General features: G+C 40.2%; 1 protein-coding gene across 5 annotated transcripts in view; it reads right to left on the bottom strand.

Moving 5' to 3' along the window:
- GULP1 (GULP PTB domain containing engulfment adaptor 1) overlaps window positions 1-15874 on the bottom strand; it is a 143347-nt gene extending 127473 nt beyond the window's left edge. For 3 of the 5 annotated variants that reach the window (XM_059475775.1, XM_059475777.1, XM_059475776.1), the window contains exon 1: window positions 15785-15860. The gene's annotated coding sequence lies outside the window, so the exon portion shown is untranslated. Of the gene's footprint in view, window positions 1-15784 lie in introns of all 5 variants that reach the window. The other 2 variants (XM_059475773.1, XM_059475774.1) reach the window with 2 other exon arrangements.
- Between the last annotated feature and the right edge of the window lie 316 nt (window positions 15875-16190).

Here is a 16190-nt window from a genome sequence, read left to right as displayed (position 1 = left end):
GTTAAGTTCCGTTTCAGGGTCTGGAGAGGGCAATAGGTTTTCAAGGAAGAAATTCTGTCTTTCTGTCCTACGCAAGGATAGAAAGGCACAATTTGTGTTTATGTGTGGGAGCACACTGACTTATACATGAACACATTTTTTTAGAAAAATTTGCCACCCCACAGAGAAGCCACATCAAATCTTTAGGCTAATTCTCACACAGCAGCAGCCCAAAACAAACCAGGCAACACAGACAGAAATTTTATATCAAGCCACAGTTTTCCTCAGCCTAACATACAGGCAGAACCCTTTTTCTTCATTAAAATTACAACCTAGCTGATATGAAAATTAACCTAAAGGCCCCTCTGAACATGCTTCTTCAAATAACTTATGACTAAGTTACTCCAGATATCTTACAACACATCAGATATGCAATGACACAAGCACTAGAAAATCTAATAAAACTCTAGCAGTAACAACTGTCAAGAAGCTGTAAAAAGTACATGAACGTGGTCAGAATCTAATGGATGTAGAGACAGCCAAACAGAATTATACATGGAATAAGCAGAGAGGCAGCAGTGTATGGGCACAGCATGGAAACTGGATATTTCCATGGGTTGCCTTTCAACACCCCATTGGGAATGATGCCCTGAGACCCACATGACCTCTGAAACCTCACACTGGTTACCTCCATGCCTCCAACACCCTCACACTCCTGAATTGCCTCAGGAGTGAAACATGCTGACATGGCTCTGGAGGTAAACCCACAGCATTTCTGGAGTGGAGCTGCTCCTGGTTTGCTTAAGCCACAAGCTGATGTGTTCAGTTCTCTCTGCACCCTGGAGTGCAAGTTCATAACCACAGGTATTGGGACTGGACACTTTTCTTCATTTAGAAGACTTTTCATAGAGTCACAAAAGTTGTCATTATATACATATTTATATTTCCCCACTTTTTTACTCCTGTTAAGGAGTGTGTTGGTAACCATATGATAATGCTGCATTGAGTGTCAGGGTTCAACAAATAGAACTGAACATAAGATTATAAAAAGAAGCACCACATGCACCACTGAAAAAATCTTACAGTGACTTACAGATAGTAATCTCAGCAGAAGACTTGTATAGTCTAACTATATATATTCTCCTACAACCAATTCAAGAAACAACACAAAAATTGAAATTACATTGGCTTTACTACTTTACAAATCAAAATCTTCATTAGACACACCCCATGTACAGCCATCCTTCCCTTACAAAGCTACCAACTACTCAGATTTATCTTAACAAAAGCACCTCCTCTAAATGAATCACAATCACCTCAAGAACTGTTAGTCTACTGATTGAGACTGGACCTAGTGACATACTTGCTAGGCAGCATAGAATGATATTTCTATTACACCTGGACTATATAGATTAGGACTGAAAATTCTGGATTTGAGAAAACCAAGGCTTCTTTTTGGGAACTGAATATTTGTTACTGAAGTTCACAAATGCAACAAGTAAAACAGACTACTTACTATAACTAAGAAATATTTTTTTAAGTAACCAGGATCTCAGTGATGAAGTATTCAGACAATATCAAGTAGAAATATTCAAATGTAAGTAAGAACAGACATTTCACATAAATTTTTGACTGTAATACACAATTCAGCTAGGCACACTGATAAAAGTTATCCAGAGCCCAAACACAAAATTTAGTGTTCATGTAGGATGTAATATGCAGAGAGACTTAAGAATACCTTCTATTTTCAAGCAATAAATATAAATTAAAGCTGTGTCAACAATATAATGAATGGACTAAACAGATGCAGGTGCATGAAGCTCAAAGGAAAAACCTTCACTTCTCTGCCACAAATGTCCCACTTTGTATCACAAAAACATTTCATTTGTTAACTTGTGCAGTTTGAGCCAGGAGGTGCTTTTAATCCTTGTTTCACCACAAAGAAAACTTCCATCATATTCTTTGATTTTTTAGTCCAGAGTTCTGTACAATCCCATATATTCTCCTTTCACAGACATCACCACATTCAATGTGCATTTTTGGACTGGAAAAGAAGCAGGACACTGATGACACTATTATTTCAAAGTCCAGGATGTCAGGGTTAATGTATTCCATTCACTCATACTGCATATAAAGCAAACAGTTTTATAACTGAAAACCTTCCCCACAACTATGATTACTGCTACGACAGAAAAGACATATTTGGGGTTTTTTTTTGGTTGGATGGTGGTTTTCTTACTTGAAAAAATGGAGGAAAACATATTTTAAGCATCTTGTCCGTAATAGTTATCACAAATCCCCAAAAAGACTGGCTGAAACTTGAGATATTATCACTTCACATCTTAGTGTCCTGTTTGGTGTTTAGATTAGCAGTGTATTTCAGCTAAAATTATACAGTGTTGTCTTCAGAACATTTGTATTTCTCATCACAGAAGAGAACAATAATAGGAAAAACCTCCTTTGTAAAACATATTAAGTATTAAAAAAAAAAATCGCAAGGGCTAAAAATGTCCCATCCATGACATCACTGCAATGCAGCAGATGAAGGGAAAACCATTTTGCACAGGACTCATCTTTTCATCCAGAAGAGAACACCAGCTCATATTTAAACCCAGGAGGTCTTGGTACATCTTTATCACCTATCATGCACATGAGAAATGGAAATCTGAGTATGTGGAGAACCACAGTGGTCAGAGGAAGAGAGTGTTTGTGAAACACTGTAGAGATGGAAATTGCATCCCCATTGTTTGAGTCACACCTATTCCTTGTTTCCTCCTGAGCAATTCCAGATGGGGATCAGGCACAAAGAACAAATGTGGAGGTATTTTTTCAGACTCCCAAGTCTTGATTTCATCAATTAGGTTATCACTAACTTCTGTGAACGAACTGGCAGATGCAGATGGACATGCACATTCAGTTTCAAAAATGTGGCAGAGAATTAGAGGTATAAAAGGAATAATGGAGAATATATTAAAAAAAAGGCAGCTAAAACAGCTAACTGAAAAATACATGAAAGCCAAATTCAATGTTTTACAATTTTATCCAATTGAAATGAATCATAAAAAAAAAAACCTTGCAAGCATGGACAAAATTAACAAAAAAAACAAATAAAAAGCAGCAGAATTGCAGTATAGAAAAGGTACAAATCAAACAAGCACAGCTGATGAAGTAACCCAGTGAACAACAACATCCTAAAATTCTTTCATATAATAAGAGCAACCTTCAAAGCCTCCAGATGGACATTACTACAATGCTGCTTGCAAGGGGAGAACAGACAGAGGCAGCACACAAGATTTCCTCCTTTAGTTTTTGGTTTCATTTGAAAGCACCAAAGCATGCCAAGCCATAAAACCTACAAAAAAGAAATACAAAAGATGTGGCAAGTCTGAACCTTGTGCAGATAGAGGAAGAGGTCATTCAGAACATTGCTGAACCAAGAATATTGAAATGACATCTGAACACAACCAAACTATGCAGCTTTAAAGCTGTGCAGATTTCTGAAGGAATATTTGTAAGAAGAAAAATTGGCTGCAAAACCTGGGAGCATATGGAATGCATAGAGGCCACCTACAGCAAACTGAGAATTCCATAGAAAAACAGGTAAGCTATTTGATTGATAGGCCACTGCCAAAAAATCTGGAACACTAAAGAAACATGGGAAAACCAAGGAACTTTAAGTATACTGCACATATATTGGGTGTGACACGCCAATTCTGCTGAAGCACAACTGAGTAAAAGACTGTCTACTGAAAAAACAGAGTGAAGAGGGCTAAAGCAAAAGTTAAAAGAAAACACAAAGTGCTAAAATGTGATAAAAATAGAAGATAAAAAACAGATGACTGAACTGCATGAGTATGATAAATAATTCAAAATAAACTTCACAATGTTGTGAACCTATAAGGCCACTCCAAAATAAAGTGCTGGAAAGGTTACATCCATTATGATAGAGATTAATGGATTAATTTTCATGACCAAGAAACGAAATCAGCTTTTTATCAGAGGCTTTATTACAGGTAACTGTCACTAAAACTCAGCAGATTTGAGTGATGAGTGAGAATTCACTATTTCAACCACATCATACTCCAGTCAACTTCATGTCTCCTACAGGGACAGTAACATCAATCTCTCTTTTCTAACAATTCATCAGAGTTTGTGAAATGCATGAAAATTTTATTGGAGGACTCCAACACGTTCCAAAATCATTGCCAGGGAGAGAGGCAAAAGGAAAAATGGGACTACTTTGCTGCAGCCCAATTCCACTAAAGACCAGCTCAAAAAGTCCAGTTTAACAGGTCTGCCTTCTTTTTCAAGATCAGTCCCTTGAACACCTGAATCCTCCTCTCTTCCAGCACCAGCAACACCATTAACTGAAAAAAGATGTGCCAAAAGGCAATTAAGTTCTGGCAGGTCGTTCCACGCTATGATAAACCTTACAAAAGTGGAGATTCAAACGCAAAATTCTATCTTTAGCAACAGCATATTTTAAATGGGGTGAGCAGGGGAGAACAGCTACTGGACAAGACTCCACACTGTTTGCTGCAACTTCTGTTTCTTTTCTGTTATTAGTTAAAAGATAAGCTGAGCTCTGGCACATTCAAAAGTCAATACATTGCTCATTTTTGAAGAGAGGTGAGAACAAAGTAAAAAGCTTTTCTGTTTGTTTTGTTCTGATAGAGCTCAGCAGGAAAAAAGAGAAAACTTCCTAATACACACCATGTAGGAACCTGAATTCATAACAAAGGTAAATAAACTGGACACAGTAACAACAAGGTTCCTGCTTTTCTGCACAACAGCACTGTTCATCCTCGCTTATTAAAGTGGGGTGCCTTGAAGAGCACAAAAGTGGAGTGAAGGCCAGATAGAGACAATGTCCATGTGGATAAATGTGTTCTGGTTGGGTCAGCAAAGAACTGCACTGCAAGCACTGCGGAAACCTATGTATGAAAAACCAGTGCCTGGGTTTTACACCCATTAGGAAAAGCATCTGTACTGCATTTTGCTCTGTTGCTCCACAGTCAGACTGAACATGTCTAAATTAACTTACTCTTCCCACTTCCTGGTCATACTTGATCAGTTCCCATACCAAAAACACCTGAGCCAGTACCCACACAATGGTGCACTAGACAGGAAAAGGATGGCAGCATATGCAGAAGTGCTTCAACCAACACCTCAGGAGCATCATTTGACTGTAAATTACTTCCACAACTGCAGGGTGAACATCTTGACACCCTGAGAAGTCACATAGACATGAGCAGGATTCCTGCATGAACACAAAACAGAACTAATAACCATAAAATGACCATCAATCACAAAGCAATTTCCCACATTTCAGCCCTCACACTAGCCAGTTCTTTGCCATGTACACCAGTTTTCCTAATATCCACATGCCAGGGCAGACTCAAATAATTGACATGTTTCCAGATAAGTGACAAGATAGGAGCAAGCAGAAAACACTCTCCTCACCCTTCACACTTCCAGGGTGTCAGAAGCTCAGAGTACAGTTAATAAGTTGCTTTCTCCAGACATGCTACAAATTTATCTGAGCTGCAACATGTCTCTGAAGATCTTACCACGTAAAATGTTCCTTGATATATCGTGAAACACAAATATCAGAAGCCTGTCAAGATATGTCAAGATTTCACCAAGTTTGTCAGCTAAGAAGAAATACACTTGATTCTACCTTAGACAAACACTGTCTGGGACTTATATTTGTGTCACGTTTCCCAAATAGCAGCTGAAATAATACACAATTGAATACTGCTGTCTGGGGGGAAAAGAAGTATTTAGACCATAAACAAACAGGATCAAATTAGCCAGAAGTACACATGCCTTGCAGCAAGCATAAGAAACACAACAGCAAATAACACACAAATATTCTTCAAAAGCATCTGGCAAAATTCACCATAATGAATTCAAAATATTCAAGCAATTATTTCCAGCCAACCACTTATTTCCTTCAGAACTGAAATCCTTAGCATTTTATTATTTTCTTGACTGTCAAGGCATATTTCCTCAGTAGTTTGACTTTTTTTTTTCCCCCTCTGCCATTTGGCTAAGCAACTAAGTAACTTATTCAGTAACTTCCAGACGACCTAGCAAATGAAATTTATTTGGATTAAATAGCAACAGATTATTTCAGTGGTTAAGCAGTCACGGGTATGCCAGCAATATAACACATCTCAAACATATTCCACTAATCCTATCAAGTATGCTTTTACTTATCTTTCACTAAACATCTATTTTATGGTCCATTTCTTCATACCTTCTAATCATGGCTCATTTCAATGTCAAAAAACCTGAAATCCCAAACTGAAAAGCACAGAGAACCACAACAAAGATAATTTTCTGACTAAGAGGTACATAAGGGACTGCTGTGGAATTACTAGTGTTTACAACTATACGCATATTTACTGCTTTGCTTCCTTTACAGGACAGATTTGTTACAGTTGAAAGCTTTCCCTTCAGGGCCTTTTAGAGAAGCACATATATCCCACAGATAGGCCATAACCCATAAAGTAATCCCAGTAATGCACAACACAACTTTTCTCCTAGGGTTTTCTGAGAGTACAACGGCAAGAGGAGGAAAGGGACATGGAAAAAGGAAGGAAAAGGTGTGCATGCAGGAGAGGGAAACTATACCTCTAATTTAGAGCTGGAAGGATTTAAACTCATCTAAACCAGAAGTCTTTTCCATTCCCCACCTTTTGCTTGCTCAGATTTTGTTTATTTTTCTGACTCATTACTCAAAAATTTCCTAGATCCTAATCAAGTCTAACAATGCTTCAGAGGAAACACAACTCCAAAATGGGAAGGGGGAGAAAGTCTTATTTAGGAATTCTTCATAAGCCATTAAGTTATAAAAACTCAGGATATCCTCCAGGAATGGTAAGAAAAATGCTACATAATAAAGTACAATATCCTTAAGTCATCAAAACATGACTTGGCTCTGAATTCTGGAGGTCAAGGGCTTAGATGGTGACTGTTCATTCTTATATTGCACTTCTGTTTGAAGTACCCCAGATTCTTCCAGGAGTGGCATTTGAAATAAATTTAAGACTCAAGCCAAAAGTATCACAGATGAGAAAATCCTGAAATATATCAGTGGATCAGTGGTCAGCAAAGACACCTGGACACAAAAAGCATATGAATCAGACAAAGCATCCCCAAAAGGCCTCTGTTGTGACAGAGTCTCCAGAAGAAGCAGCTTTCTACTCCATTTTAACTGATCACCTTGGCTGACACAGGCTACACATGATGCACTTCATCAACAGCCTCATCCATCAGCACTTGAAAGTGATTCACTTTACCCACACAATACCACCTCTCTTTTTTATTAGGGCTACATAATTTTCTTATCTGGCTTCAAATGAAATACACAAACAAATGATGTCACATGTACTTTTATAGTGATTACATTTCTATCTATGGAGATTTAAAAATAAAGACTATGTCATTGTTTTATTTATGAAATCTGAGAATTTAAAAGACAAAACAGACTAATATGAGAATAAATTCAGATAAAAATATTTTGTAAATGCATTCTAGTTTCAAAAAAATAACATTTGCTCCTAAGACATCCTTCATCCTATTAGATTCAACCTTGGGAAAAGAAGACTAAGACTGCAAACTTTTCACTAAAGCATGTCAGTCTTTTATGAGTCTGAGGCTGGGTTTAGAATTCATGGTGCAAATCGTACATTTTGGAAACAGAAGACTGACAGGTATCAGTTATACAAGAAACATGTGTATTAGCATGTACATGCCAGGTTTGCCATCTAATAATAAATGTCCATGTAGAATAATCTTATTTCTTAATAATCTAGTTTAATTAGATAGCTACATGAAACAGGGTGCCGTGACATATTACTGGTAAGTAGTCATACCTTCTCCTCCTCAGAAAACCCAACAACAAAAGCCAAAATCTAAGCAGACTGACAACTTTACATCTACTGCTGTGGATAATAACCAGCATTTCCACTTTTGTCCACTTTTGGAGAAATAAACACTATACAGAACACCAGGCATTTAAGCAGTTCCTCAGAAGTACAGCACATTATCCTTGCCTGCCGTGACACAAATCCTCCTTCCTTGCAGCAGCACTGTCACTTGTGCAGTTAAATCATTTTTGCCTTGCCAATCAGCACCAAAGCCAGGCAAACACCTGCTTGTTTCTAAGAGAAATAATCAACAGTGCTGTCAACTGCACTTCAGTCTCCTGACAGATCACTGCTACACCCACATAAGCTCTGCTTGCTCTGAGCTTTCCACATTGGCAGATTTGCAGTGGCCACCAGCTGTCTCATGCCAGCCCAGTGAAAACCAGTTAAAAAAAAGAGTCACATACCTGTACTGATAGCTGGGGTATCACCCATGCAAGCACATCATTCAGTGTGGCATGGCTGAAAGGCCAGATAGTGATTTGGATTCAGGAATTACTCTACATACCACAGAAAATTACTAATACAAAACCAGTCTAACAGCTTAATAGCTGCATTCAATATCCTCAGCCATAAAGCAAGGGGATTGGAACCAAGACATCTGGGAGATTTACTTAGTTGTGAAAGAAAAAACAACATACAGCTCATATGCTCTTCTAGATTATCACATTTGCTGTTAATGGCAGAGTGCTTGTTGCAACCACATGGGATTGCCAGTCAGTATGACCAGGTTAAATCATAACTTGCAGATTCTGCTGTCTTGCACGACAGAAGCAATAGGTCCTGAGAGAACTTAGCCTGGGAACTTCCCAAGTGCCCTCTCCAAGACTGGCTGATCTCTTAGGTACAATTCCAAACCTGTGGGGACTAAACCAGAAACAGAGCTCCCCTCACAGTGGGATGGGAGGGAAGGTGGAGAATCATTTTTACAGGCTGGAATGCTCCTAGGTGAGTTCTTTTGGTCTCCAAAGAAACCTAATATGCTCTTAAAAGAATAAAAAGTAGAATTAGCAGTGGAGAGCCCCACAAGCAATTTTACAAGAATTTTAACCACTAGCAGTTTAACAGTTTCAAATGGCTGTGTAAGAAAATGTTACTTTACATGTCCCTTTCCCAGCCACAGGCATTGGCCCCTCTCTTATCTTACCACCCTGCAAAGACAAAACCAACCCCTCACCAAGAAAAACCAGCTACAAACTCTGATTTACAAGAAAAAGTATGAAGCACTGCATTGGTAGCTACACATGAGCTGTTTCATCCAGTGAGGTAAAACCTGGAAGTTCTCTCTTTTAGGAATGTTAGCATTACACACACTGATGTACCTGTCAGCAGTGCTGACATACTGAGTTTCACGCCATAAAACACAGCAAAAGCAAACAATTAAGAGCAATTACTATATGGCACAGAAAGATTAGGGTATTAGATTAGGGTATTAGTAATTGCTCCAGCTGCACAAGTTGTTGGAAAAGTATTTCTTCCATCCTAAGTCCATTTGCACAACATAATAAATTGAATATTAATGCAACATGTAACTTACAAAATTAGTAATGCAATTTTCAGGCTGCTTGAATCAAGAAAAAGACTGTCCTTATTGCAGACATTAAAGACCTCGGTGTTTACAAATCCACAGTAGGCTCTGCTTTAGAGCTTACACATGTGAAACAGATTAAGAGGCACCACAGTGGGGGTTAATGTCTCAAACTTTCTGCTGGCTACACCGTCAGTCCCCTGCTGCTATATTCTACCCCAAGTAAAGATTCAGCATCATGCACACTTCACCTCTCACTTTTGCTTTAACAAGTCCGCACACATTAATCATAACTACAGTTACTCTAAAGCAGGCATGACTTGGGCATACAATACCCCGCAACATGAAATCACCCTTTAGCTTTGATCCCAAGTGTCCACTGCTTTGGAAATGATGGTTCTACCACTTGATCAATCAGGAAACAGAAAACAAGAAAAGCTGTAAGAAAAGCTGCAATTTTCAGCAGAAGGGCAAACCTCACAAGATACTTTTTCTTGAAGACCCAAGTCCTAAAACTGGGAGTTTGTATGAAAAGTAAAATGTTTTTAATAAAAAATAAAATTCAGGTCTTCATGCCTGTGTAAAGAAAAAGCTTTAAAGAAGGAAAACAATACTAAATGTTCACAAGGAGGCTGTAGTATTTTAAACATCATCATTTTTACTATTTTGTTTTTTTTTTTAGGGAACCTGACTCATGATCTTTGAATGCACTGAGCTGCCAACACACAGCGTGTAGGAAGGAGGCATTAGAGACTGCACATATCTGCACAGCAAGGCATTTGGAAAGATATCCTGGACACATTAAAAAAATAGGTTTAAGGACACAAGAAACTCTCTTAAACAACTCCTAATGTAACTGGCATGCAAAAATGATTGCTGTTCCAAACAACATTTTGAGATGTGACTGCAGGAAAAATAATCTATTTTACTGGGAACACAGTCCTTTATCTAGGCTCATTACCTCACTTCAGTGATATGTTCCAGAAGATTTCACAACAGATTAAGAAAAAAATGCTGCTGTTTCAAGAGACACCTTCTTTAAAAGATGTGCAAATACAGACACACACCCTGAAATAAAAGCTCCCAAACCAACAAAAAAAAAAAATTATTCATTAATATCAGGAGTAGCTTGGTGTGCAGGAAAACCAATAATTACACTGGGCAGCAGATATAAATTGCCAGCACTAGCACAGAAGAGACTTGCCAAAGCTGAGCAGACCCAGCTGGGAAGAAACCAGCTCTGCCCTGGGACCCCTGCCACAAGGAGAGCTGCAAGACCCACGGGAGAATGGGCAACCACCTCCCTTCCAAACATCTTTCTCCACAGCAGGAGCAACCTCATCCCTGATTTTTGTCTAGTGGAAAATAATTTTGATTTTGCCTAGACTGCTTGAGATCTCTGAAAGAGCCTTTAAAGACTACAGGGATTTAGAGTAGATCACCTGGAAAGTTTAAGCACAATGTTTAAGTGCCTAATGTTCCACTCTGCCTAGAGGGAACTGAAGATAGGATATCTGCATGTAAAAGACGAAAAATGGAAACAGAAAAGAGTATTAAATGCCACGACAGGTACTAGGTCAGGATCCTGATTTGCCCATTGTGGTACTGCTGCATTTTGCCTTTGGTCAGAATTTTCCCCATTAAAACTAAGGGGATGGAGAGACCAGAGGAAGAATTGAAAAAAAAAAAAAAAATCACAATAAAGACCTTAAAATGTTCCAGAGAACTCGACTCCTCAAAAAACTATTCCATTCTATCTGAAAAGAATGAGGAGGAATTTTCATGCAGTTTTACAGCTTTCATGTTATTTTGGGAATGATGAGAAGATTGAAGAGATTAGGCTTCTGCATCCATATCTATTCCCAAATACTGGAGTATCCACATACCCTTCTCCACAAAGCAATAAAAAAATCTAGAAACAGCCACCACACACTTCTGAGTAGCAAAAGATTTGCCCTAGAATTCACAATTTTTCAACATAGAAATGTTATTTACTCACATTGCTCAGGATATCTCTGCAGCACAGGAATAACCAGAATTTCCACAGATTATAGTTCTAATTTCTGGTGACAACAAAAAAACAAAAAAAAAAACCCACTTTAACTCTATCAACAGAGCCAGCTGCAGTCTCCAGCCAGCACATTATTAAGAGAATTGTTTACCAATTTACACTTGTGCACACCATTGCAAGGCAAGGGTGCTGATCGGGTATTGTTGACAGAACACACAGAAAAACATTTGGCTGCACAGATGTAGCTGAAGCTTTACAACTCCAAGTGATATAGTAAATGGAGAAAACACAGCTCAGTTCTCAGAATAAAACCAGAATATGCAAGCTTAGGGTGCAATATAAAATAAATGCAGTAGTAACCAAGTGATTATATACTAATAAGATGAATATGTCAGACTCTGAAATTAAAATGACAATTTCTTAATGGCTGCCCTTCAAAACAAAAAAATATTGCCGAAGTTAAAGACATTCAGTGCCTTAATCTAAGAGGCTTTCCAGTACTTTTTGACAAATTATCAAGCAGCCTTTGTCAAACCGTAGGTGTTACAGCCTGAGTTCTGCTTCTTGCTTCAGTGAAAACCACATAGATGGCTGTCAGAAACCCAGGTGTTGTCTGTTCTACAAATGTTTGTTTCCTTCAGCTACAAGATTCTACATTCTCTCTGTCTTTGCTGCTATGTAATTACACATCAGAAAAGTAAGTCACTTCAGCCTGATAAAACAATCATATTTCAATTCGGAGCACCCTCTTAGCCTGGTGATAAGAACATCTGCTTAAACTGGCAGAAGCGAGGAGGAATGAAAGTGGAAATGCTTTCCTGGGAATTCATGATGTGTTTACAGCTGGATAAACTCTGTTGGGATCCTGGATGAAATCTGTGGTAACATCACTTTGGACTCTTGATGTTCAGTTTAGTGTAACAAACGTTCTGTGAAAACCATACAGCAAGGGGGTCCTTAAGGGAGCACTGTCTGCTTGTTACAAGCAGTGGAGCTGCAGCCTAGGTTAAAAATGCATTTAAGTGCATGAAAATGCTTAAAAAAAAAGATTTTTTTAGACTTAAGAGCTACTACTGACCATCCCCAGAGTCTCTGCAGTGCCCCTGGACAAACAGAGTGGCACAGGCAAGGTCCACAGCCACATATCTGAGACTGAAAGGGTGAGCAGTGATGACACTACTGTCCTCAAGGGACAGAACACAAAATAAAGAAAATTGAGTAAGCCTACCTCCTTCTTCCTCCCAGCCCTAACCAGCACAAGCTGAGACTGTAAACCCAGATCAAGGCTACACATTCAGTGGCAGTAGTTGGCCGTCCCACAACAGCAAAGGCACAGAACAGCTTGATTAAGCATTTAAGTCACAGGGAATGTTCAGGGGAGCACTGGCAGTGAAGCAGCAAAGCTATCTGCATCAACAAAGCCAACATTCTGATCTCAGGGATTCAAGAGATACCAAGAAGGAAATTACTTCCAAAGATATTGACAGATACATCTGCATGCACAGCTGCATTCTGCAGGTAAGAGAACCAAAGAGAACATTGTTAGCTAGGCAGAGGCACCGTGTGTTCTAACAGGGGCAGTATTGTTTGCTCTTTTCTGGATTACAACCTGAGTCTCTAAAGGAGCTTATCCCTTCAAAAATCAGATTACAGTAAGGCAAAAAAGGCAGCGGGGAGAAGGTTTACTTCTGCCCAACTAGCATATTCTTGTGCAACAACTCTATGAAGTCATGAACTAATGATTTTTTTGCCCTGTCTCAGAAGCTGATGTACTTGGAACACAGACTCAACTTCTGCCATGCATTCCATTGACAATAACTAACAAGTCTAAGGGACCTGCAGTTTTTTCTGAACAGAACTTGGTGGACTTTTCAGCTCTCAGTGTTCTACTTGTTCTCTTGAAAAAAAAAATTACAGAATTAGAATCCTGACACAAGCTATACCAGGTATGACCAAAATTTAGTGATATAGTAGTTTCCCCCTCTGTTCTCTTTCAAGCTGTATGTTCCCCAGTTCAAGCCGAAGTTGCCCTTTAATTAATTCAGCTCGTAGTTCTAATTATGTTCTTATGACATGTTCAAGCAGTACACTCTTGAGGGATTATCTCAAGAGGAAAAACTAATTCCATAATTATAATACAAATTCCAGTTTATTGTATTAAACCTCTCAAGTGCTTCATGCAAGTCTCCTGATGACGACTTTTAGAGCATCCAGCAATGTTTCCAAACATTGTACATTACAAAGAGTGTTTACAAACTGCTACTGAACTACCAAATTTCACCTTGTCTACGTGCAATAGACTAGCAAATTAAAGTGACCTTGTAAAGGAAATTCTGAAATGGCACATCAGGTGAGTGCTTTGCAGAACAATAGATGCACGATCTTCGAACAGCAGAAAAACCCTCAAAAAGGTTACAAAGTTACCTCCAAAGACTAAGGAAGCAGTACGAACCAGTAGTTTGTATAACATCCCTCTTGTTTTCCACTCCTGTTAGCTACATCTTCCTCCTTGCTGGTCCTCCAGTAGCAGGAGATTTCCTATGAGACTTAAAATGCTTTATACAGAACACTGTATCACAGTTCACTGTTGCAATAATTTTAATTTCTTTACTCATCACTCACAAGGCACACCCAATCACATCATCCTAACTTCTCAGGCAACCAGAGTTGTATTTGCTTCTGCTTATTTCCAGCCCCTTTTCATTGATATTCCTCCCACTGTAGCTCTGCTCAAAGTATTAACCAAAGTTCTCCCTTGCATCCTTCAGCACTGTGCCATAACACCAGGCTTTTAATCCCTAAATCACTTTTTATCCAAGGCATTCATGTAAACATATGCCTTTAATGAGATCAGTAATCACTAACACATTCATACACTTAAAACACATCCCAGGAAAGTGTATGTATGCCTAATAACCATGGAATTATTTTCCCCCTGGTCTGTCGTTTTTAAGTTCAAGTGGATAATCTCCAAATATTTGAAGTTGTACCTGACATAGTACTGGATGACAAATCAACCAAATAAATCTACAACTAAGAGGTAAAACTTACTGTTCATTCTGAAATGACCATAAAAATAGAAGCTTGACCTTCAAAACCATATTTTCCTTTCTGGTGAATTGTTTTGTCTTATTTTGATTAACACCTTAAGTAGCTCTGAAGTACTGCTTAACCCTACAACAACTGAAAGGTACCACTCACATTACACGTTCATCTAACATACAGGAGAAGAAAATAATGGAAAATTACTTCTAAAAGGAGAAGTATTCACACAACTCACAAATACAGGTGCTTATTTATATTTATACTGCATAAACTAAGTATATTGCTATAATATTTTACGTGAATCTCGGCACATTGAAAGCACCTTCATAATCACCTTCACGTACGCCTTGCTTTCCAGTTTATGGGGGGGGTTTAGCATCTTTTTAGTTGTGATAACTTCTTTCCATAAAGATGACGTTTTAAGAACTTGTAACTGAAATGGATCTGTAGGAACTGGAAAGTTTAAAAGTTGCATGCTATTTAAATTAGAAATCTAATAAGTGTCTCAAGTTCAAAAAAAAAGACCCCAGAACTCTATTTCTTCGGAAGGGAGCCAATTCCTTTGTATGAAGAATACAATTAACCTTTACGGGTCTTTGATTGACTCTCAGTGCCCCCTAATAAATGAGGACAGTGAAATTAAATGAACAATACACTTTTACACGTTCCTCTAATTGTCATAGAACTTTCAGAGCCTCTCAAGCTGAGAATTTCTCCCTGAATCTCCCTCCCAACTCCAAGGCAGAGCCGCAGTCCTTGCTCAGACTTCTCTCTATTCGCATGACGACCGAGCCAACTCCTCCAGCACTCCACCCTCCCGACACACGCGGAGTTAAAATTATCTCGGTGGTTTGGGTTTGGTTACGAGCCGAAGATCCTCCCTTGTACAACAACTGAGCGCTCAGCAGCCCCAGCGGCGAGCTCGGCTGCCACGGCGGAGCCTCCCGAGGAAAACAAAACCTCCTCTCGGATAAAGGCTTTACTGTACTTACAACGGGCAAAAACCCCAACCCCGAATGAAAGGCAGCGCATTATTCGCAGCTACTTGGAATTCACCAAGCCCGGTCCGTGCGGGCGCCGGGCTGGGAGCAGCCGCTGCCGGCGGCCCCCGCGGGGAGAGGAGCTGCCCCAGCAGCCGCCCCTGCCAAGTTGCGCGCCCACGGCAGAGCGGGGCGGCGGAGCCCGGGGCAGCGCTGCCGCGGCGATCAACAGGCGCTCACACAGACCCCGTGCCCCCCTCCGTGCACCGCGGGGCAGGGCAGCCCCGGCGCGGGCCCCGCGTACCTGCCGGGATGGAGCCGCCGGGGATGCAGCCGCCCGTGCCCGTCCCGCCGCCTCTCCGCGCCGCTCGCTCCGGCCACGGCCGCCCCGAAAGTTTCCTGACGTCAGCGCGGGCGGGCGGGCACGGACCCCGCCTGCCGCCGGGCCGGGCCGGGCCGCCGCCGCTGCTCCCGGGCTCCCCCTGCCTCCCGCCGGCGCCGCCAGGGCCGGGCAGCGCGGCGGCAGCGAGAGCAGGCGTGAGGAGTAGGCGGCGGCTGAGAATGTGAGGAGCGCGGTTTGGTAACTCTGCGCTCCTCAAGGAGGCTTCTCCTAAAGAAAAGATATAGACGCACTCGCACTGGTCTCGGTTAAAGCTGCAATGAATCTTGTTGGGTACAGATCACATGTACCCAACAGCATCACACTTCGG

The sequence above is a fragment of the Ammospiza nelsoni genome, chromosome 7 (assembly GCF_027579445.1).
Source record: "Ammospiza nelsoni isolate bAmmNel1 chromosome 7, bAmmNel1.pri, whole genome shotgun sequence".
Taxonomy (NCBI): domain Eukaryota; kingdom Metazoa; phylum Chordata; class Aves; order Passeriformes; family Passerellidae; genus Ammospiza; species Ammospiza nelsoni.
This window is presented reverse-complemented; position numbering and strand designations above follow the sequence as displayed.